General features: G+C 33.8%; 1 protein-coding gene across 2 annotated transcripts in view; it reads left to right on the top strand.

The window, feature by feature from the left end:
* Positions 1-22,741, top strand: part of PMCA (plasma membrane calcium-transporting ATPase 3) — a 216,902-nt gene that overhangs the window by 104,240 nt on the left and 89,921 nt on the right. For both annotated transcript variants that reach the window (XM_081993879.1, XM_081993878.1), the window contains one exon: positions 209-244. The gene's annotated coding sequence lies outside the window, so the exon portion shown is untranslated. The remainder of the gene's footprint in view (positions 1-208; positions 245-22,741) is intronic.

Raw genomic sequence — 22,741 nt, 5'->3', positions numbered from 1 at the left:
GATTACGCCAACTAATGCTAAATGGACTTTGATTTTTCACAAACCTCTCTTTAATTTAGTTATTAAGCAGAAATAATCAAAATTACTTATAACATCTCCAAATATAAAACAAAAACATATTATAATCGAGATAATTTGTACAAATGCATTGAATTTTAGTAGTTTATCGTATTATAGCCTTTTTAAATGTTATTATTTTTTATTTCAGGTCCGTTATTTTGCCATAGTACAAGGAAAGCAACAGGTAAATAATTTAGCAAAATTTAACTAACCTTAAGTTTATATCGCAAAATTACATAATACATTTTTTTTAAACGTTTTAATTTCATATACAACATTTACCTATAAATAATTTATTTTGATGGTTGGATGAATAAACTGAATATTTTTCGCTCTTTTTTGAAATTTTAGTTTGGGTTATTTCAGTTGAATAAGTCACTGAAATAAAAAGCAATTAAATGTTGTTATTTTCTCAGTCAAAAATGTGGTTATCTCTGTAAACATTATTTAATTAGACAATTTGATAACACCAGTAATGAACCGAGAAATAATGTTTTTATATTTATTATGTCCTTTTATTGTAGGTTTAAATAATTCGAGGATGATAATGTAAAGATATTTATAACAGGTGAAGTGTGTACAGGGTTGGTTCGTATATTTACACTTTATTACTACAGGTCAAAAAGTTATAAAAAAATTTCTAAATCACGAGAAAATGTTATTGAATAAAAATCAAAGATAAAGGCAAAGGTAAAAAAACAATATACAAAATATATGGTTGATAATTTTTAATTCATTGATAGATCTTGTTTTATTTTATATTATTATTGGCATTAGTAGTAGTAAGTCCTGAATATGTTATTTTCCACACATTTTCTATAATATTCAACCAAATTTAACAATGTTTTACAAATAAACAAATATGTTCCTTAATTCCAGCTTAATTTTTCCTTTAGATGCTACTATGTTAACTATGTACTTAAGAAATTATGTAAAAGTGTTAAATCAGAACTAATTGGTGGCCATCGAATGGTCCGATCGGTTCCAATTGATTTATTGTTTTGATTATTTATATCATTTTGTACAGTTCTTATAAGAAATATTTTATTTGATTAGTTGAGTATTTCTTTAGTTATAAAAAATTATGGTTGCCATATTTTGTGGCATATTATTACAATATGATAATTTTGTGATTCTTCAATTTTTTAAGAGTGGTACATACCATATTTATGCAAACCGTTCGTTTTTTAGATTTTTCATAGAATCTACTAGCATTTACGATATTTAAGTGTGATTCTACCAGAATCATATATTTTTTAATAGGCTAGAATAATATTTAGAGTTACCTTTCTATTTTCAAACAACAGAACTTTAGTTCTTCAATATTGTTTGAATTTTGCGTTTGCCTATGGTTCTCTCTGTATAATAAAAAGTGGAACTAGCAGGGACATAGGCATAAATTGATTGACACTCTTCTTGTAGTTAAGTAGCATTATTGTTGTTTGTATAATACAGACGAGCTGAAGCTTCTGTATAATCCATTTTTTTTTGACAATGTGTGCCAGTACATGTGACAATGTGACCTTTTTCTTCTGATACCAAAAATATACTGGTGTGGTAAAAGAAAAAACGTGTAATGGACAGAGAAACATTGAAAATTCCATGCGCTAAACAAGACAGAAAGTAGGCAAAAATGTTGCTGCAATGTTGTCAAATGTCTCTCTGAATTCGTCGACTAGATGACTAGAACATTCCTCATCATTTCCATTTATTATGATAGTCAGTTTGAGTTAAGTTCCTTGTATTTAGTTCGGTTTCTGTGTATATTTGTTTAAAAAGTTAGTGCCAATAGGCCAATAACACAATTATAACTTCTGGCAACATTGCTTCCGAAGTTTTCGCCTAGGTTTTCTGTCTTTGTTTCTCGTATGCAATTATTAATCTTTCTTTGTCAGTTACACCTGTTTAATATGTTGACATTTAGTTGAGCCGTTTTCGAGTTAATAGAATCTAAAAAATTTTTTGTTTTTCAAAATCACAGTAGACATGAATAATCAAAGAGACTGAACCCGATATTGCACGTCACGATGACGTAGTTTGGCAGTTGAACTATGCGTTTTTTGTTAAATTGCGTCATCGTGACGTCAAATGATGACGTAATTTAACAGATAGTAAATGTATTGTTTTGTTGAATTACATCATCGTGACGTTAAATAATAATAACGTTCAGTTCCTGATCACATCAACTGACAACATTTACTCGACTCAACTAAACGTCAACATATACTATATTTTTGGAATCAGAAGAGAAAGATGTATCACCTAAATCATTAAATATACAGGGTGTTCCATTAAAACTTTACCAACTTTCTATTTTTGTTCACCTTCGCTATGGTCTTTTATTTTGTTCAATAATATTTTCTGGTAATTTAGGACAAGAACTAAAAATATGCAATTTTCTACGATTATTTCAAAGAGTATTCAATTTTAGATTATACTCTAAATTTTACTCTAATTTCTTCTAAACTATTTAACTTTACAGGGCAAAATATTTCTCTGCACCATTTGAGTCTGTGTCAATTTCATTGGCATCAACTGCTTTGATTAAACGATTGTTTTGCAATTTTAATCTAACCTCCAATTTACATTGTTCACAATTTTGACGTATTCTTTTGGGTGAAATCACGTGACCAATTAATTCCAAGTATCAGGTTATCTCTGTTAAACAAATAGAAAAAGGATAGATATAATTTTTGTGATCGCGTCCAACGTTGCCAGTACAGCCTAGAGCGGCAATTTTGTGTTTATGTCAATTATTTGTCACAGACCAAAACTATAATTTATGTTTGTGTTTTTTGTTTTATTATGCGTTTATTTGTGTACAAATTGCCATAGATTGATTGTGATCTTCGTCCCATTTGATGACAAAGTTTATGACCAAAAAGCACATTCTATTAACCAACTTATCAGCATATTTATAATCTGAGTCACATACGTTGTGTATTCGGCTATGTTGTGATTACTGGCTATTACCTTATTTATACCTGTTAAGTTTAATTGTAATAGTAAGGCAAAAAACATGTTCAGGTTTTCTGTATTTGGACTGGTTGGAAAAGTAGCCGATAGTAGGTACTTTAGTGCTAATAACATGCATTTTACATGTTTTTTTGTATCAGTTTCAGTACTGGTTTTCTGTGCAACGTCTATATGATTAGAATTTGTCCTAAACTGTTTTTTTTTGTTTTACATGGAACAAATTACAGGAACTACAACTTCATAATAAAATGTGTCTTCCAGTTCCTTAATATCTCTTCTTCTCGATCTATCCAAGGAAGAGATCCTAGGACATGTACAAATAATGTCACAAGACTAGCTTTCTAAGGAGATTCTAATTTGAGTTTTTATTGAAGAACACGCCAAAGCTGTAAAGGAGAAATCAACAAACAACTATTAGGAAGAAATCTGGATTCCTCTTTTTCCAAATTTCTTTCTAATAGTTCTTTGTTGATTTACCCTCTCTAGCATTGGTTGGATTGAAATTAAATGTATTTCTTCTTACTAAGCTAGTTTTTTGACATTTGCATATATTTTCCATTATATCATGTTTTTTATCTCATATCTTATTGTGTTGTTTGGTATTCGGACTTTTTCCTGAACTTTCTAGCAGCTCGTCTCCAGAAGTTTCTGAATCTTTGATATATCCTCTGTTTTATTTTTGTAATTTCCACTCCTACGAGCTGTATGTTTTTATAGTTTTTGGAATGTACTTGAAACTTTCCTTGGTTGCCAATTGCCCTCACTTTCTGGCTGATCTTTCCGACATTACCTCGTCAAGCGTTTTGTCCCTAGATATCCTCATTCCCATATAATTATTAAATTTGCAATGATGATCCTCTGTTCATTAGCTACTTACAAGTCATGTTGTGGTTTTCGTTACATTGACTACCAAGCTTCATTTTTAGTATTTAGTCATCGATGTCTTGAGGAATTCTACCATTTGGTTGGTTACATTACTCTTCCTTCCAATATATCATCTGAATGATGTTCTGCCAATTTTGACAACAGGCAATGATGACTTTGAGTTAACTCCTCCTGAAATTTAATTGGATCTTTTTATAAAAGATGGAATCATTCTACAAAATTTTTCCTTTTTGTCTAATAGCTTATGGTCACTATTGCTCTATCTCCCAATAGCTCATTTTAGTCCTTCTCAGAATACAACTTACCAGATATAGTCAAGATTGTTGTGGGCAAAAAAATTAGTAAAACTAGTTTTCTTGAGAAGACTAAAAAATCATTTCCATTCCACCCTCGTCTCTTTAAAAAAAAACCATTTTAAATGTTGTAAAGCAGTTGTATAGACACCAGAAAAAGCACTCAGAACTTAATTACTCAGTTATTTTGGTTCAAATACATCATACAGTTTCTCTTGGTTTTGGATTCAAATACTGGTTCAGTTGAACTGCAACTGGTAGTTGAACTTTCCAATAATATATGCATTGCTGTCAAAATGACATTTCTGACTTGAACCAGGTTCCATTAGATAGGAAATTTAATGAGGTTTCCAAAAATGTGCTTTAAAATGTCATCCGTTCACTACAATTGGGTTTTACAGACAATTTTGTCGCAAACTGTCCTTTAAACCGTTATTTTTACAGGTCAAACTTTGACAGCCCTTTTCTTCTTGATTCTACCGAATTTTTTAGTGTTTTTTAAGGTTATTGGATAAGAAATTTAATGGGGATTCCAAAAATGTGCTTAAAAATATCATCCGTTCACCACAATTAGGTTTTCCAAACAATTTTGTAGCAATCTGTCCTTTAAACCGTCATTTTTGCAGATCAAACTTTGACAACCCTTTTCTTCCGGATTCTACCGAATTTTTTAGTATTTTTTTTAGGTTATTGGATAAGAAATTTAATGGGGATTCCAAAAATGTACTTAAAAATGTTATCCGGTCCCTACAATTTGGTTTTACAGAAATTTTTTTCGCAAACTGTCCTTTAAACTGTAATTTTAGCAGATCAAACTTTGACAACCCTTTTCTTCCGGATTCTACCGAATTTTTGAGTATTTTTTTAGGTTATTGGATAAGAAATTTACTGGAGATTCCAAAAATGTGCTTAAAAATGTTATCAAGTTGCCACAAGTGGGTTTTACAGGCGATTTTGTCGCAGACTGTTCTTAAGACTCCGTTTCTGGCAGTTGAAATTTTGAAAGCGATTTTCTTTGTGACTTTAGCGACTATTTTACTATTTTTTTAGGCTGTTGAATAGGAAATTTAATGAGGATTTCAAAAATGTGCTTTAAAATGTCATCCGGTCACTACAATTTGGTTTTACAGACAATTTTGTCGCAAACTGTTCTTTAAACCGTCATTTTTGCAGGTCAAACTTTGACAACGCTTTTCTTCCTGATTCTACCGAATTTTTTAGTGTTTTTTAAGGTTATTGGATAAGAAATTTACTGGAGATTCCAAAAATGTGCTTAAAAATGTTATCAAGTTGCCACAAGTGGGTTTTACAGGCGATTTTGTCGCAGACTGTTCTTAAGACTCCGTTTCTGGCAGTTGAAATTTTGAAAGCGATTTTCTTTGTGACTTTAGCGACTATTTTACTATTTTTTTAGGCTGTTGAATAGGAAATTTAATGAGGATTTCAAAAATGTGCTTTAAAATGTCATCCGGTCACTACAATTTGGTTTTACAGACAATTTTGTCGCAAACTGTTCTTTAAACCGTCATTTTTGCAGGTCAAACTTTGACAACGCTTTTCTTCCTGATTCTACCGAATTTTTTAGTGTTTTTTAAGGTTATTGGATAAGAAATTTAATGGGGATTCCAAAAATGTGCTTAAAAATGTTATCTGGTTGCTACAAGTGGGTTTTACAGGCGATTTTGTCGCAGACTGTTCTTAAGACTGCGTTTCTGGCAGTTGAAACTTTGACAGCGATTTCCTTTGTGACTTTACCGACTATTTTACAATTTTTTTAGGCTGGTGGATAGAAAATTTAATGAGGATTTCACAAATGTACTTGAAAATGTGATCCGGTCACTAAAAGTGGGCTTACAACTATATTTCTGGCAGTTGAAAGTTTGACAGCGCTTTCATCCTTGATTGTACCGACTTTTTTACTGTTTTCTTTAAGTTATTGGATAGAAAATTTAAAGAGAAATTCGAAAATTTAAGAAATTGTTTTGTTTTTTTTTCATTCAAGACATTTTTTGAGTTCTTGTCAATGTTTTAGATGGGAATTGTCGTATAGAGTTAGTAAGATATAGATCTTACTAACTCTATACGACAATTTTTTAAGGGAGACAATTTAGAACCGAAAAACTATAAATATCTTGAAATCAAATAAAAAACGAACAATCATAAAAAAATGTGTTTTTAACATTTTTCTCACAAATTTTGAGGTTATGTATAAAAGTGACCCGAACGCAAGTTGCACATTTTTTCAATATCTACAACTTTTCTATTAAACTCTTTTCTCTAGAACTGGAGTTTTGCTGGAAATTACGATTTTAACCCCTAATCACCATCCCCTTCTAACTGCTCACTGCTCTTAGTAATTAACTTAAAAACACATAAATAAATGTAGTTTTGCAGTTAAAAAAGTTAGTTACTAATTACAATTTTTGAAAATGTTTCACACCATGCCAATGTAAAAGGACTAATTACTTTTGTAATCTGAGTAGTACTAATTATAATTAAAATCGAAATTGTTTCTATGTCATCATAGAACAATCCACATGAGAAAGTAACTGTTTATCTTTAATGAAGTGAAATTTCGTTTGGTTTGTTTACTACAAAAATTGCACTTCTAGTTGTGATATTAACGTACAATTAGAATACTGATTGTGTAAAGTCGTTTTGTTGGTAGTAATTAATTTTTTGTGTTGAAAAAAACCATTTACCCAACAGTAGAGTTATAATGGTGCTAATGATCGTTTTTGGGGATTTCTAGAAGATGTGTGGTAAGTACAATTAGGAGTGTCATTAATCACTAATGACATTATTTTAAGAGAATAGAATACTCTAGTAAACAGTAGCTTTAAGTCCAAAATTAAGTGATTTACATAAGGTAAGCTAAAGTATTTCGTTCCTGTAACACTTTGCAATTGCTACTACTAATTTTTAAGTTTAAGCAGGTAAAATCTGCAAGTTAACTTTCAGTTGCGTAAGGGAAAAGTATTTACGGTTAATCGGAAAAATGGGTTAGGTATACAAAAGAAATAAACTTGTATCCTGGGCATTTCTGTATACCTATTAATCGATAACCCAGCCGGGGTGATGTGGGCTAGGCTAAAGGGCTTTTTTGCCTCGTCACGCAAAAAAACAACGTTCTAATTTTTGCCTTCTTGCATAGCTAGCAGCTTTTATGGCATTTTGCTTTAATAATACTGCATAGCGCCAAAACTTTTATAGAGATCGATGTTTCGAATAGTTTGTGTTCCACTTACGATCGGGCGAATTCTTTTATAGAAACGTTCTTAATTGTCTATTAGAAAACATTGCACAAGAGTTACTTTAAGTAAGTTTGTCATTACAGTTTTGTGCATGTGCTTTTGGTTTTAGTTTAAGTGCTTGAACAAGTTGTCAACACAAGGTAAGACGACACTGAAAACTAGAAACAAGCTTGATTGTTTTTATAATTTTAAATTGCAAATGTATACAGACTTGTTGTTTTGAAAATACACCATAATGAGGCAATTTCTTAGTTTTTATATTTGCAATTTTCTGATTATTTTTACTTATCTGATTACATTCGCATCAAAATATATGCGGTATTTTTTATAACTCGTACCGTTTGGACGTCAGCATTTAAAAACTTCTGCAAAAATTTTTTAGGTTGGGAAATTAGGAGTTAAACTGACACTAGAATTGGGTTCCTGAGGTTTGTAAAGACGTCTGTAAGAAATTTGGTTTCAGTAGTTCCAACAAACTGGCCGAACCCAAACATGACCCAAAACACCTTACTCTTAACAAACTTTGGTTCATTGTTTTCTCCAATCTTTCTTCCCTCAACAGACCCAGTCCCCTCCACAGTTCAAAGCTGTTTTGGTTAGTTTAGGCGGTACTATCTCAATAAGCTATTACTTCGTGTGGTTTGTCTTTGACGTACTAAACTAGGTATGACGTTTAATGACAGGCTTATAGTCGCCTGTCAAAACTCATTAAACAGTACCCAAAAACTGTAAAATGTCAAATAGTCGCATCTCTTTAATCGAATCACGCCGCAATTGTTATTCGTAACTGAGAAGTTAAATTTGGCAATTGTGACGTTAAATGACAGTTTAAGAGGTTACATTTGACAGGTATGACATCCCCATTTGCACAGTCACACCTTAAGCCTAGCTTAAGTGTAGTTCAGACTGTGGCTTTTTCCACCTGTATTGTCACAGTCTGAACCAAACTTAATTTAAGCTAAGCTTAAACTCATTCAGCAGTGAGATGAAATTAACAAAAGCAAAACAGTTGTACCTCGTATTTACACCTCAATAAAGTGACACTTCGATATGTTTATTACGTCACCTGACAACTGTCAACTGTCAAACCGTATTCAGCGCTAACATACAACTGGAATACGCAAAGTAGTTGTATTTCTTCGATAAATCGAATTGCAAGTTGTATTTATAGCTCTAAAGAGTTAAATTTAACAGTTGTGACATTAACAGACATTTAAAAGTTTTCTACGGCACCTGACAGCTGTCAAAAAGCACGCAACTGTGACGCGAAATTTCCAATCCATATTAGTTCTACCGGTTGCATAAATCACACTGTACATTGTATTTATAGTTCTATGGAGCGAAATTTGACAGTTGTGAAGTTAAGTGACGTAATTATCACTGCCTATGCATTTTATAGTTTCAGTTTGGACAGTTATGATAGCTGTCACGCAACGCAAGCAAAACATAAAAATGTTCCTTAACCTCAGAAATGTCAAATTTGGTGCTATGTACATAAAACTTGCAACTTCTGAAAGGAACACATCTATCTTTTCACTGGTGAGTGAGTTTTGACAGTTATGACAGCGTTCCTTAACGTCCCACCTGTCAAATTTAGCTCCATGCAGCTTTAAACACAATTCTGGTGTAGTTCCTCAAATTAGCAACTATTTCTAATTTTATAGGTTCAGGTCATTGATGGACAGTTATGACAGCTGTCAGGTGACGTAAGAAATGTATGAAAGTGTTCCTCAACGTCAGAAATGTCAAATTTGAGATCATGGAGCTGTACATACAACTTACAACGCAATTCCTCAAAGAAACTATACTCCAACACATCTATTTGGCATTTCATAATTTCCAATCAGTCCAAATTCCATTACCTGGATTTTTGCTTTTGATGCCTTTTCCTTTCAAAATTTCTTAGATTCACTTGCATTTTCTCCAAAATGAAATCTGAGAATTTTCCATTTGTAATACCACTTAATGTCAATTTGACTGCAGAATCAAGTTTCTCAGGTCCGAATTAGTCTAAAAAAATTCGTCAGTTTGACAATATTGCCAACACATTTAGTACCAAATTGGCGAATTTGTCAGATTGACAATCTTACAAACACCTTTCGAACCAATTGGTAAAAATTGTCAGTTTTACAACATTGCCAACATTTTTTCAGTTTGACATTGCAAATACATTTCGAACCATTTGGTAGAATTTTTCAGTTTGACAACACTGCAGATAGTGATGGGCGATTATGAATGATAAAATCGAACTATTTTGCTTATGGCAGCATAAAATTTTCCTGTTAGGAAATGGATGAACACTTTTTTCATTCACTGAATGTGCAAACTTCAGACAAAGATCACAGATCGAATTTTTTAGTCAAAAATTTGGATTATATTGTCTTTTTGTTGAAATGGTCCAGTTTTCTACGTAAGTTACACGGATAATTAAATAATCTACTATGTAAGTACTACTCCGTAGTCTATCTTACCATAGATTCAATTTTCTTACAGAATATGACCTATCTGATTTTCTGAGTAAGAGTCTCATTATCTAACTACATTTTGTGATAGTTTACATTTAGGTAGGTGCATCTGTGCACTTTCAACAAACTAATTCTAATGATTATGTTCAAAAAGTAAATATATGTAGGCAACCATTCAATCAGTATTCAAATAAAAATGCTTGAAATCAAAGCTAAATATTTAAATCGCATTCCTACTTTCGATGATAAACTTAATATCCAAAAATACTAACAGTTTAGAAAAGTGTGATTGATGTGTTTTACGAACTTAATCAAGGTAATGATTTTTTAAATATTTACGTAGAAAATTGCATAATTGGTGAATCAACTGAAAACACAAAATTACTACGAGGATCTCAACATTCTGAAATAGAAATGTCTGTGATTGTTTAGCTCATTTTACTTTTATGTTACATTAATGCAAACTTTGGGATTTTTTTCTGATCTGAAAAGATTCACCAATTTTAAATTCCGTAGAATAAACAGTCGAAAACAGGAGAAAATGTAAAAAATTCCTAAGACTATCATATTAAATAATATGAATGTTTATAATCCCACTTTGGTATGATTAGAATAATCAAGCTTCACCCTTTACCTACCAAAACCGAACAAATTACAGAATTTATAACTTGATGGTGTTCATCCCCTAAGCAATCCAGCAGCAGTAATTCAACTGCCTAACTAAGATTCCCATATGAAACGAATGGCCATGCTGTTTGAGATCTTCATGCTCTGAGACTGTTTGAGACAATCGGTTCAGTCTCGATGGGTATTAATAATGCGCCCAATCTAGCTAATTCATCGTTGCCAGAAACTCCAGGCATAAGGAGTTTCTGGCAACACGGCATAAGGAATGTCCTAGAACCTTCTCCAAATGTACACTCGTTATAGCTTTCTCGACACCGGTTCAGCAAACAATGACCAGCTAACCTAAGGAAATTCGAATCAAAATTCCAAGTACCACCGAATGCCACTAAGTCCTAATCAACTAAGACTAAAGGTCTAATCATACAGTGAATCGCAAACTAGTATCCAGAAAAATAGGTACAGCCATTGGTCACAAGACATAAAACATCATAGTCACATGATCATTCAACCAATGACTTTACTACCTCGCTCTCTTTCTCTCTCTTCTTCTCTCTCTAGGTAGCACTACAACCCTAGGTGTGTCCTGGCTGCGTTAACGATTTGCCTCCATTGCAGTCAGTCCATCATGGCCTTCTTCCAGTCCCTTCTCCTGAGTCTTAGCCTAGCGGCCTTTTTCTTGCTGGATTTCCTTCCCATACTATCTTGATCAGTCGGCCTTCAAGTGCTTTTTGAATCCAGTCCATCGCAGAAACTTGGATTTTATTGATTTGACTATATCCACCTTTTGTATAAGTCCTGGACTTCTGCATTCCTCCTTATGCGTTATTGCTCCGTGTTTGGATCCCTAACGCGGCTAAATATTCTTGCCAGGATCTTCCTTTTGAACCATTTTAGTAGCAGCTGGTTGGGTGTTGTAAGGGTCCAAGATTCACACGCATAGCTGATGATCGGTTTGATTACAGCTTGGTACACCCTCAGCTTCAGCATGAATAAAGAAGAAACACCTAGTGCCACTGTGTATTTGTGCCTCAATCTCTTCGTTACTGTCGTTGTCTAAGTATATCGTACCTCCAAGGTATTGAAACTGTCTGACGCATTCGAAGTTATAGGAGTCCATCGTTATATTCTGACCGATTCTGTCCCTGGTTGGTTGGTGGGTAATGTACATGTATTTAGGTATTTCCTACTAACTGCAATAGTACTTCAGGATCATCTGTGGCCCCTGGTTAAAGTTAGCTCGTGGTGATGTTCGTCTTATTGTGAACCATATCTTGGACTATGTTAAAGGGTAGGAGCAACAGTCCGTCTCCTTGTTTCAATTCACTGATGACTAAAAATTATTACTTTTACGCGACACCTGGTAATGCTTATGCATAATTTCGTGAGAGTGAAGATTTCCTGTATACCTTTATTTGCTATCCAGACACTGTCGCGTATAATGGTGTCGTAAGCTTGTCTGAAGTCCATAAACAGCTGCTGCACGTCTTTATTAAATTCCCAATATTTCTCCAGTAGTTGCCGGAGATTGTGAATATCTGGTCGACTGAAGACCTGTTCTTTGGTCTGAATCCACAGTGATAATCTCCGATTTCCTCTGCCTACAATAATATACGGCTCATAGCACATTGGAGGGTATCTTGTATGCGGTAGTTGATACAGTTCCTGCGATCTTCCTTCTTGCGGATGGGGATGATAGTACCTTCGTTCCATTCGTCTGGCAAAGCTTTCCATTTCCATATGGTGAGAACTAGTTTATGTAGTTCTTTGTGGAGTTTCTTCATGTTTTAGGCATTCTGCTGGTATTGGGTCCAGGGGCTTTGTTATTTTTAAGTTTTTTGATTGTCACTATTCCTGGGATTTCCTATTTCCGTTGTCTGGTAGGTTGGTCACTGCAGTTATGCCATTATCTGCATTAAGAAGGTTGTTGAAATCCTCTTTCCATGTTTTAAGTATTGTTTATTAGTTCGTCCCCATCGCTTTTTACGATACTGCTTGAGATGGGTTTATATCCTTTCTTCATCTTTAATATATCTTGAAAGAATCTCCAATTATTGTTGGTTTTGGCATCCTCCTCTAATTGCTGTAGTACTTTATCCTGAGCAGCTTTTTCTTGTTCTTTAAAGCATCCTTACCTCTTTTGTACATGTTTTAAATTTCTCTATGTTGGCGTTATTATTGTCCTGTAACATGCTCATGTGGCTTTATTTTTTCCGTTTTGATTCGTTCGCATTTCGCATCATACCATTGTTTCCTCTTTCTCCTGCTTTTCTTTCCCAGTGTTTTCTTCGTGACTGCCAAAGTAGTTGATTTTAAGGGTGGCCCAGGCTATTTCTATGTCCTCTACTTCAGGGGTGTTTTGTCGTAGTTGGTTTTCGTAAGAATAGAATTGAGATATTACAATCAAGCATATTTTGGCTAGAGCTTTCTAGTCCCACCAATCTCTTTCCTTGGTTGTTGAATTGTCATGTTGTTGAACCGCCACAAGTAGTGATCAAACTTCCTATTATTGAAGTTTCTTCGCTAAGCACTCATATTGTTTTGTCATCACCTTTGACAGACAAATTACAATTCACAGTCAAACAGACGGTTCAGTCAACTGACTATAAGTATAAAAAAGCGAACAAGAAATATGTGTCCGAATAATGGCTGATGAGTATAGTTGTCTCTGCGAACATGTCTTAAGTCGTCTTGTGATCATTCTAGACCACCACAAGGCTCAAGGAGATAGCATCATCACCATGCATTTCAGCTCGAATGCTTTTTTGAAACGGCATTAATCGAATCCATTACAGCAGGCAAGGCTCTTTGCCCCGACCTGCCAAAGCTCCCCAAATGACATGAAAGTGTTGTCAAATGCAATGTCTAAGAATGCTCCAAAAGATGCTTATATGGTCAATGAATGATGGTTTTTTGCCAATACAGCATTTTTTCCTCAGCACAGTCTTTTAAGCTGAGGTATTTGCTATTCTCGTCTACGTGCTGGGTCTCCATACGATCCACAACAACAAGTTTCAAGAAACTTTTTTCTGCTCAAGAGAGCTCGCTCAATTGTATGAACAAGATGGTGGGTAGTTTTGCTTAATTTACCACCTTGGTAAGCGTATTGATGTGCCAATCCTTTAGGTAGCAATCGATCAGTTGTTCTAGAGTCTTCAGTGAGCTAAAGCGTCTATACCACGCTGTAGTAGAACCAGTCGATATGAAGGGTCTTAACAGATCAGACCACGCATATGATCGTTACAATCAAATTTTACTACAAAAATGTTGCAAACTGTAATTCCCGTATATTTAAGCTTCGCTTAACTTCCCACTTTCAAGGCAAAAGTTTGCTTACACAAACTCATAATATTGGAGGCTTATGTGTTTCAGAAAGGGTCTTGTTTTCTATCCCTCAATAAATAAAGGTTTAAACCTGAGCTCAATGGCCTAAATTCCACCTTAATTTTCACCCTAAAAGGTAGTATACAGGCATTTTGTTTAAACTTATCCAAGTTTTAACTGGGTTTAGAGACATGGTACTTGGAAAATGTATTGGAATTAGATTGGGAGGACTCCCTGTAAAGCCATTATATTTGCACTGTTATTTTCAGAAAAAACGAACTTTACAAGAAACAGAATTGTTATCGTTCGTTTTCCCCCAATTTCAAATATTGCTTCTTATTTCGGAGGGGACGATGATTGATTGATTTAACCTTACTTTCCAGACATAAAATAAAATTGCTTATACAGTTCTGCAATACACAGGGTGGTTCATACTTTGATGTTATCTCACTGAATTGTGCCGAAAATATTTTGTTAAAGAGCTTCAGGATGTTTCAATAATTATTCCTTTAGTGTCTTTGCTTTAGTAGAAATTTGGAACCTACGCTATCCTATACGTATTTAAACACGCCTAATAGCTAGGAATATATAGTTGCCATAGATGTAATTTAATGTAGGTTTCTAACTAATTTTCAAGATAGAATCTTTTGGTTTTAGTAGGCGTCATCATAATCATTCCTAATCGAACAGCCATCAAACGTCTCCACTATCCCTGGACAAACACATTTTTAAACAACTGTATTTTTCCTTTAATTTCTTCGATTAGAATACTAATATGAACCTCGTTGACATCATTTCTGGTCATAAAACATAATGATTCCTTTAACGTCATTTGAAATCAAAAGTTAACGATTATGTTGCTGAACATAGAACCAAAGTTAAATTTTAATACGGCAATAACAATGAAAAACTAGTTAACTATAAGTTATCGGAAAATGAAACAAGCAAAAAACCTAATTTGCTGGTTTGTATTTTATTGGTAATAAAAACGAAAACAAAATGTTGATTTCGAACTGAAGCCATTCAGTCCCAGTACTTTCAGATGATGTACGATGTGAACCAGATTTCGATTAATCAGTGTAATTTGATATATTAATAGTTGTAATACAACAATCAAAACATTGTTTGATTTATTCCACGGTTAAATTCCGGATACAGTTACAAAATTATTGTTAGTATTTATGATTAACAAAAATTATTTTTTACAGTAACTTAAAAAGCTTAATGCCAATAAAATATAAGGTATTTTAATCGATAGTTAGTTATTTTCGTAAATAAGCAATCTACTGACTTAATACGACCATATCAAGTGCATATCATATCATAATCATCATAAAAGCATGATTCACGCGTAATTCAATGATTATAACGCTTTCTATAATCATAATTGCAACTAGCAGCAAAAAAATGGCTGGATTGGTTTATTAAATGACTAATGCAAAAAGTAAGGTCATTTCAAGAATTTCTTTATTTTTTGTTATTTGCCAGCAAATATTTATTTGAATTTCAAACAGTTTACATTATGTACAGGTTGATTGTTTATATTTTACTTCTATATTGTTCGAAAAGTAACCAACATAACCTCAACAAAATACAGATATATTGCCAAATCAGATAAAGGAGACTTTCCTGTTAAGCAAATAATATACAGGGTGGTCCGTTTAAAGTAATCAATGTGTCAAATGATCAACGCCACCTGTCAATATTGACATCAGATTCTGGCGATTCGGACTGCAATCACCTTGTATGTTTCTATTAGCCTATTTGCAGGCATCTTTCGTTACCAATTATTTGAGTAACAGAGGATTTGCAAAACTTCTTGTCTTCCATTTCTTCTTTCTTCATCAGCTCGTTCTTACGGTAGTCGTGGCAAAGTTCGCGCGCTTTATTGAGATACCCTGTACACTTCTTTGTCTTCTTTTTGCATAGCCAGATTCACTTTGGTTCTTTTTGTAACCCATGATTGTCAGGACATCCACTACTTTGCTGTTCCATACTCTGGTGGATTGTTTGAACCCACATAGTAAGCCTTCCGATGGTAACATGTAGTTTTCTTCTTTGAGATCACCATGTGGAAATACAGTTTCTACATCGAGATGATCAATATTCTAGTCCATTGATGCTGCAAATATAAATCAATTTCTTCAAAAAACTATGCTTTCTCACCGGTGAATAGGCTTTGTGCAATGGCTTAGCTACAAGCCTTGCTTTATATTGCGTTATATCATTCTCAGAAATTTATTTTACTTTATACAGACATTTATGTTTACCTGTACTTCAGATCGATTAGTTTCTAAACTTCATTGTTTTTAGGTGACTTCAATTCCTTTTCCACAGCACACACTTCCTCTCGACCCGGTTGTCACGTAAAAACTTGTTGGCTCTTCTACAACTACTTGATCTAACAGTTGAAAAGATCAAGAATCAGAAAAATGCTTCTTATTTCTTTCCCTTTTTGGATACGTCCTGGAATATATCATAATGATATAGTCTCATCTTCTTCTGAGACAATTCCCTACTCATTTGATTATTCAGTTCGCTCTGATATTTCATCAACTTCTTACTACTCGAGATTCCTTGGGAAATTGAAATGGTATTCAATCTTGATTATTGTTGGTTTGATCATGAGATGTTTCCAAGGGTGTTTCTATAAAAATAGAATATCTGGAAATTTTAATCTCGTGGTTTAGATCATCAAATAATAAATAATCTATATGCTTTGCTTTCTTCGCAGTATCCCAGAAAAATATACTTTTTACTGGGCGACTGTAGTTGCCTTGCATCATGGTGCTGCTTTAGCCCACATCCTTACATCAAGTTAACTGTGCCACAACATTGTCCTCACTTTCTCCATTATTGTGCGATTATACCCCTCAGCAACACCATTTTTCTGTAAAGTATAGTAGGCGGTAAGCTGATGTTTTCCTATCTGGCTCAAAAGTTGTTTAATCTCTTTATTACTATATTCGAAGCCATTATCTGATCTTCTTCTTAAGTAAGTAAATTTAGGCAACATCGATGCAAATGTACTAAGCGCCCTTTCACCAACACCATTGTATACCAACTTCCGTTTACTAGTGTTCACTGATATGTTCAACATATGTTCAGCACTAGAACACGTATGATTGGTTACTCCAGAGTCTATAAACCAGTCACGCTTGCTCAGGTTCACTTTCCCACCAAGAGTAATAAGAAGCTTTGCTTTCACTATTATCTGAACTGCCATGCATTCCTGCATTGTACTTGACATTAGGAACCTAAACTGCGACTGATATGTAGTGTCCTTGGTTCTTAGATTTCCAGCATCAGGGCTTTTTGGGCTTTTCCTTATTTTTCGGCTCAGACTATTCGAATCAGGCCTGCGTTATCCACAACCTTTGTTTTATAGCAACCTTGTTTTGACCAGGTCACTTGTAATTGCAACAACTCCATTCTCACTGGTTCATATTTCTTAGGTAAACCCTGCAACATTGTAATGCCAGTGTACTTGTCATGTCAACCTGTTTTCTAAATATTGTTAACAACTTTTCATATTGTGAAACTTCTCAAGTTTCAAAGGAAACAAGTTTTAGTTCAACAAAGTTTAGACCTTTGTCATTATATGCTTCCAGAATATCTCAAGCTTCTTTTGCTGTCAAAATTACAACATTTAAGTGTTCATCTTCACCTCTAAACTCTAATCTATAGTTTTGTGACAAGTCATGAGCTACAGGTAACCATTACGGTTAATAAACCTTAATATTAAAGTTCGAACACAAGCCATACTGACATTCCTGGCTAGCTTCTACCTCAGGAACACAAATCTGGTACACATTGACTGTGAGTAGGGTCATTTCTGAGGTGAACTTGAAAAAATACAATGTTTTCCATTTGCATCCACTGTTTAGCGTGTAGCTTCCTAATAAGGTCAGATAATCTTCTTTGACACAAGACGTCGAACTTTTATCATCACCCCAAAACAAATTTATTGAGTCTTTCAGAATTTTTCTCTGGTTCTGCTCCATATAGAAGAGTGCTTTTTATCATCGTCTCGTAAATGTTGAATTTCCGTTTCTTTGTTGTTTCGTTGCTCCATAAGATTACATTCAGACATCCGATCAACCTTTTAGTCCTGACTATTCGCTTTTCAATTTCTTTAACATTTGTTAAGAGATAGCTCACTCCTGCCTTTGAAGAATTTCCTATAGTCCAGTTCCAAATTTCCTACACATGTCTTGGCTGTGTTGACTGTCGTCTTTGTCATTTGCTATTATAACCTGGTCATCTGCTGGAGGTAAAACTGGAGGGTAAACAAGTATCTGTCATCCACTTCTATTTCCATACCCCGTCCCTTTCTGTTCCAGTTTTTTCAGTGCCATTCCTACGTATATTTTAAAAAATTTAGGAAAGACACAGCATCCTTGACGTAGTCCTTTGTTCACCATAAAATCTTCTGTAACGAATTTTGATGTCAATATTGACTCCCTGTATAGTTCTCTAAGGGCTGTTATACAGTGCGTTTTTTTTAACGCGCAACATAGGATTTTACGTGTTAAATTTTTAAGCCCATGTTAGACCATGTTGTTTTGGAACTACAACTGTAAAACTTGACGGGTGTGTGTTTAGTACCTTGAAGCTTAAGTAAGTTTACCAATTTGGTCTAAAAAGTGTTTACAAACTAACAAAAAATGATCTTTTTTCGAAAAGATTTTATCTTTTTATGCTCCCTGTATGCATGGTAGGTGCTTGTTGTTTTTGATACTGGTAAAAGTAGGAGGTAAAAGACGTAGAAAGTAAAACAGGGTGGTCAAAATGCGAATATTCACTTTATATCAAGAATTAAGTATAGAAGAAGTATTTTTTTAAATAAATTGTTCAAAGTGACCTTCGTTTGAAACCAAACAGTATCCCAAACGATCATAAAATGCCCTTTTGACGTTATAAATAAATATGTCACTCTACCTGCTACCTGCCCTGCCAGTATCAAAAACAACAAGCACCTACCATGCATACAGGGAGCATGGAAATATAAAATCTTTTGGAAAAAAGATGATTTCTCGTTAGTTTGTAAACACTTTTTAGACCGAATTGGTAAACTTACTTAAGCTTCAGGGTACTAAACACACACCCGTCAAGTTTTGCATTTGTAGTTCCAAAACAACATGGTCTAACATGGGCTTAAAAATTTAACACGTAAAATCCTATGTTGCGCGTTAAAAAAACGCACTGTATACGTGTAATTAATGTTAGATTGTTCAAGAACCCTCCACAGTTCCGGCACTGGAACTATGTCGAATGAATTTTGCAGATCAACAAGTGTAAGATCTTCTTCTTCTTCTTCATATTCATATTTAAGATCTTGCGATCTGTTAGTTTTGCAGGTTCCTCTTGATCAGTTCCTGGGAGGTGGACTGCCAGCTGTCTTTCCATCTCTTAGGTGGTCTTCCGGGTGATCTTTTCCCTATTCCCTTCAAGTGCGATGCATGACAGTCTTCCCTCTTCCATTCTTCTCACGTGAGCGTGCCAATATCTTTTTCTTTGTCTCCCCCATCTTACGATGTCTTACACCCCACATTGTTCCCTAATGTCAGTGTTCATGTGCTCATTATAGTCCTGAGCATTTTCATTTCGGCTACTCGAAGCATTCTTTTCGTTTTGTTGGTTTTTTCTCTGGTTTCTATTCCGCATGTCATGATTGGCCTGATACAAGTCTTATAGATCCTGACCTTGCTATTCGCATGTATTCGTTCGCCCATATTATCTGCCTTAAGCAGCCCGACATGGCAGACGCTATGTTGATCTGGCTTCTTAGGTTCTTCACTGGGTCGTGATAACTCGACAAGTGTAAGATGTGTTTCCAAATTTCCAATTTTTTTTATAATCTTCTTCAATAAGATCCCATAAAATTCTGCCATACAGTCTACTCATTGTGCTTGTAACCGAGATGTTATTGCAGTTCATTTTCGTTTTTATGGATGGAGGAGATAAGAGCCATTTTCCATTTGTTTTGGGACGGAATGTCCGTTTAATCATTCATTAATAATCACAGTTACTCTTTTAAAGAGCTTACATATTTTAATATTTCGGAATATATTCCTTCTGGGACGCTAGAAGGTTTATGATGCTTAATTGTTATGTCTGGAAGATTCAGCTATATTTTCTTGTCTATTTTCCTGAAACAGATTTTCGTAATGTTTTAGTCATTCTTCTGGTTTGATCGCTTGGATGTTCCCTCTGTTTCTTCCTGGGTTCTTAACATCTGAAATAAACCTCCATACTTCTGAGCATTTTCTGCTTTATATATTTATAGTTGTTGATTTCTTCACATTTTATATCCTACGATTCGTTCTTGGCTCTGTTAATTTGTATTATTAGTTGCCTTTTCGTGTCTTTCTCACGGATGTTAGCCATTTCAGATATTTCCTTTTTCTCCTTAATTAATGCCGCATTCCACTAAAGCTTCTTATTGGTTTGTTCTCTTTTGTCTCTTACCGCTTCTTGTGTGGCCTCTATTAGACTTTTTATTATGTTCTGATACGTTGCGTCCTTTAGGACTGAGAATTTTGCTATCGAGTCGTCTCTAATACAGAAAATCTGTACTCTCGTCTCTAACACTGTTAAAGTTGGAACTTGTTCTGGCAAGTGTTTCCATATTTGCAATTCTGTCGTTTTGATCTTCTTGACGGTTTTTAGTGTTTCTGAAATGCATCTTTATCTTGGCTTTAGGACTCTCATATCGTTCAACTGCAACTTTGTTTTTTTTTTTTGTTCACTTATCACGTATTGACTATCAATTATTGACTTTTCGAGGGGTTTGTATCCATGTATAACGATGGATGTTTTTATACTTAAAAACCGTTATTGACTTTTAGCTTATCGTTTCGAAAAGGTGGATATAAGCCTTTGACCGTTATCGTTGGTTTTTCCAACCATATCTGAAAGCTTGATGATAAAACTGGGACACCCTGTATTTGAAGTACTTATACCTGCAACAACAATTTATTATACATCACACAGTAAACACCAAAAACATCATCGAATATTTGGGATTTTCCACCACATCCTATTAATATTATATTGTTATTAATTAAACTCATTTCAGTTCATGACAACTAATTATCTATTGATAATCGAATGTGTTACCACACCATTTAGCTGTATAGTAATGTGGTATTGATCAAAAAGTATTGTCTAGATCAGTGGTTTAGTGTTAAAAAAAAATCAAATTGTTAGACATTTATATACATCAGGTTGGATGTCAAAATGTTTACGTTGGATCATTTTTGTTATAATAGTGTTAAATCATCATGATGCATTGTTTATGATCGAAAAAAATACGAGCCACAACCTTCTGATAGTTTTACCAATAATTAATGTACTGCCAATAATATTTGCCAGATTCAATTTGGCAAAATGCCGAAATTTAATTCGAGAAATAATGTAATATTGTAATAAAGGGTTTAGAATCGTGCTTATAATACATGTTGTGAAGCTAATTAGATCAGTGGTATTCAAAAATTGATAACTAGAAAGTTGTATTTTTTAAGATATGGTGTGAGTAATAAGAACTCAAGTAAAACTATTTAGTTTCATGTATTTGCTCGAACTAAAGTTAAATATACAATATGCCTTTAGTTTGGCACATTTTCAGAAATAATTTATTTGAGCGTTTTAAATCATTCTAGGTAACTTGCATGATCTTTTATTACAATGTTTGAAATTTGATTTGTAAGGTTTTATTTTCTAACCGGTGAATCACTTTTAATTTAAGCGTATCGTAATTAGGAAAGGTGAATGTATGTTACTTATCTGTTGTGAGCTAATTATACTTTGCTTTTATGGGCTAGTTTCTGGCATCGTTCTATCATCTCTAACCTAACTTGAATAGTTTTGTTTATGAAAAGAAAATAACAAATTGTCTAAGAAATAAAGACTTTTAACCGGATTTGAACCAGCGACCTCAACGTATTCGGCGCAGAGCTCTACCACCAGCACTACCAAGTGGTACGCTCGACTCAGTTATTACTTGATTTTTAGATAATAGTCTATGAAGGATGTTAAATTGGAAAAAAAGAAATAATTTACAACAAATAAGCCCGAATTTTCTCCACACTTAAGGTTCGTCAAATATGTAAACATCACCAGTGATAGACATAAAAAAATTTTAAATCAAATTAGGATTAGTTGGTAGAGAGCTGCTCCGGAAACGCGTAGGTCGCTGGTTCAAATCCGGTTAAAAAAGTTTTTATATAATTTTTAATTCATCTCATTCTTTCTCTTCATTCCTGGTATATCATTAGTAATTTACTGATTGTAATACATATTAAAAAAGGTTCATTGCCCCGTTGCAAACCAAACGTTATACATTACTTCATGGATTACTCAGTCTAAGTCGTTATCAACTTTCGGAACTGATAAAACTGGAAGTGGATTGTTTAAATATTATTGTCCCAAATAAAGATACAATTATTATTAGATTAGGACGGTCTGTTTGTCTGTTTGTAATGCAGATATTAAATATTTGGAATCAAAGGTGCCCACGCGGGCTGATTACATATCAACTAGGCACAGCTGTAGAAGATACTACGAACGTATCTAAAAATGTTAAAAGTTTTAAACAAATATAACTATTTACCTAATTTGATAGAGATACTTTGGAAGTTTTTTTTTCCATCTATGCATTTTTTTAATTCCATTTACTGTCACTTAAAATCATGTCATTTGTCATCCCAATGTAAATATTTACATGTAATTAACTATAACTTAACAAACCAAGACTTGTTTCACTGAGTGTAATAATTATTTATTTGATCCGAATAATCTGTAAATACAATGGAATTAGATCATCTTGAGCTTGCATTACAGCTGTGTATACATTATC

This window comes from Ips typographus, linkage group LG16, assembly GCF_016097725.1.
Source record: "Ips typographus isolate SLU linkage group LG16, UJ_Ityp_2.0, whole genome shotgun sequence".
NCBI lineage: Eukaryota > Metazoa > Arthropoda > Insecta > Coleoptera > Curculionidae > Ips > Ips typographus.
The sequence above is the reverse complement of the archived record's forward strand: the minus strand, read 5'-3'. Positions and strand labels throughout refer to the sequence as shown.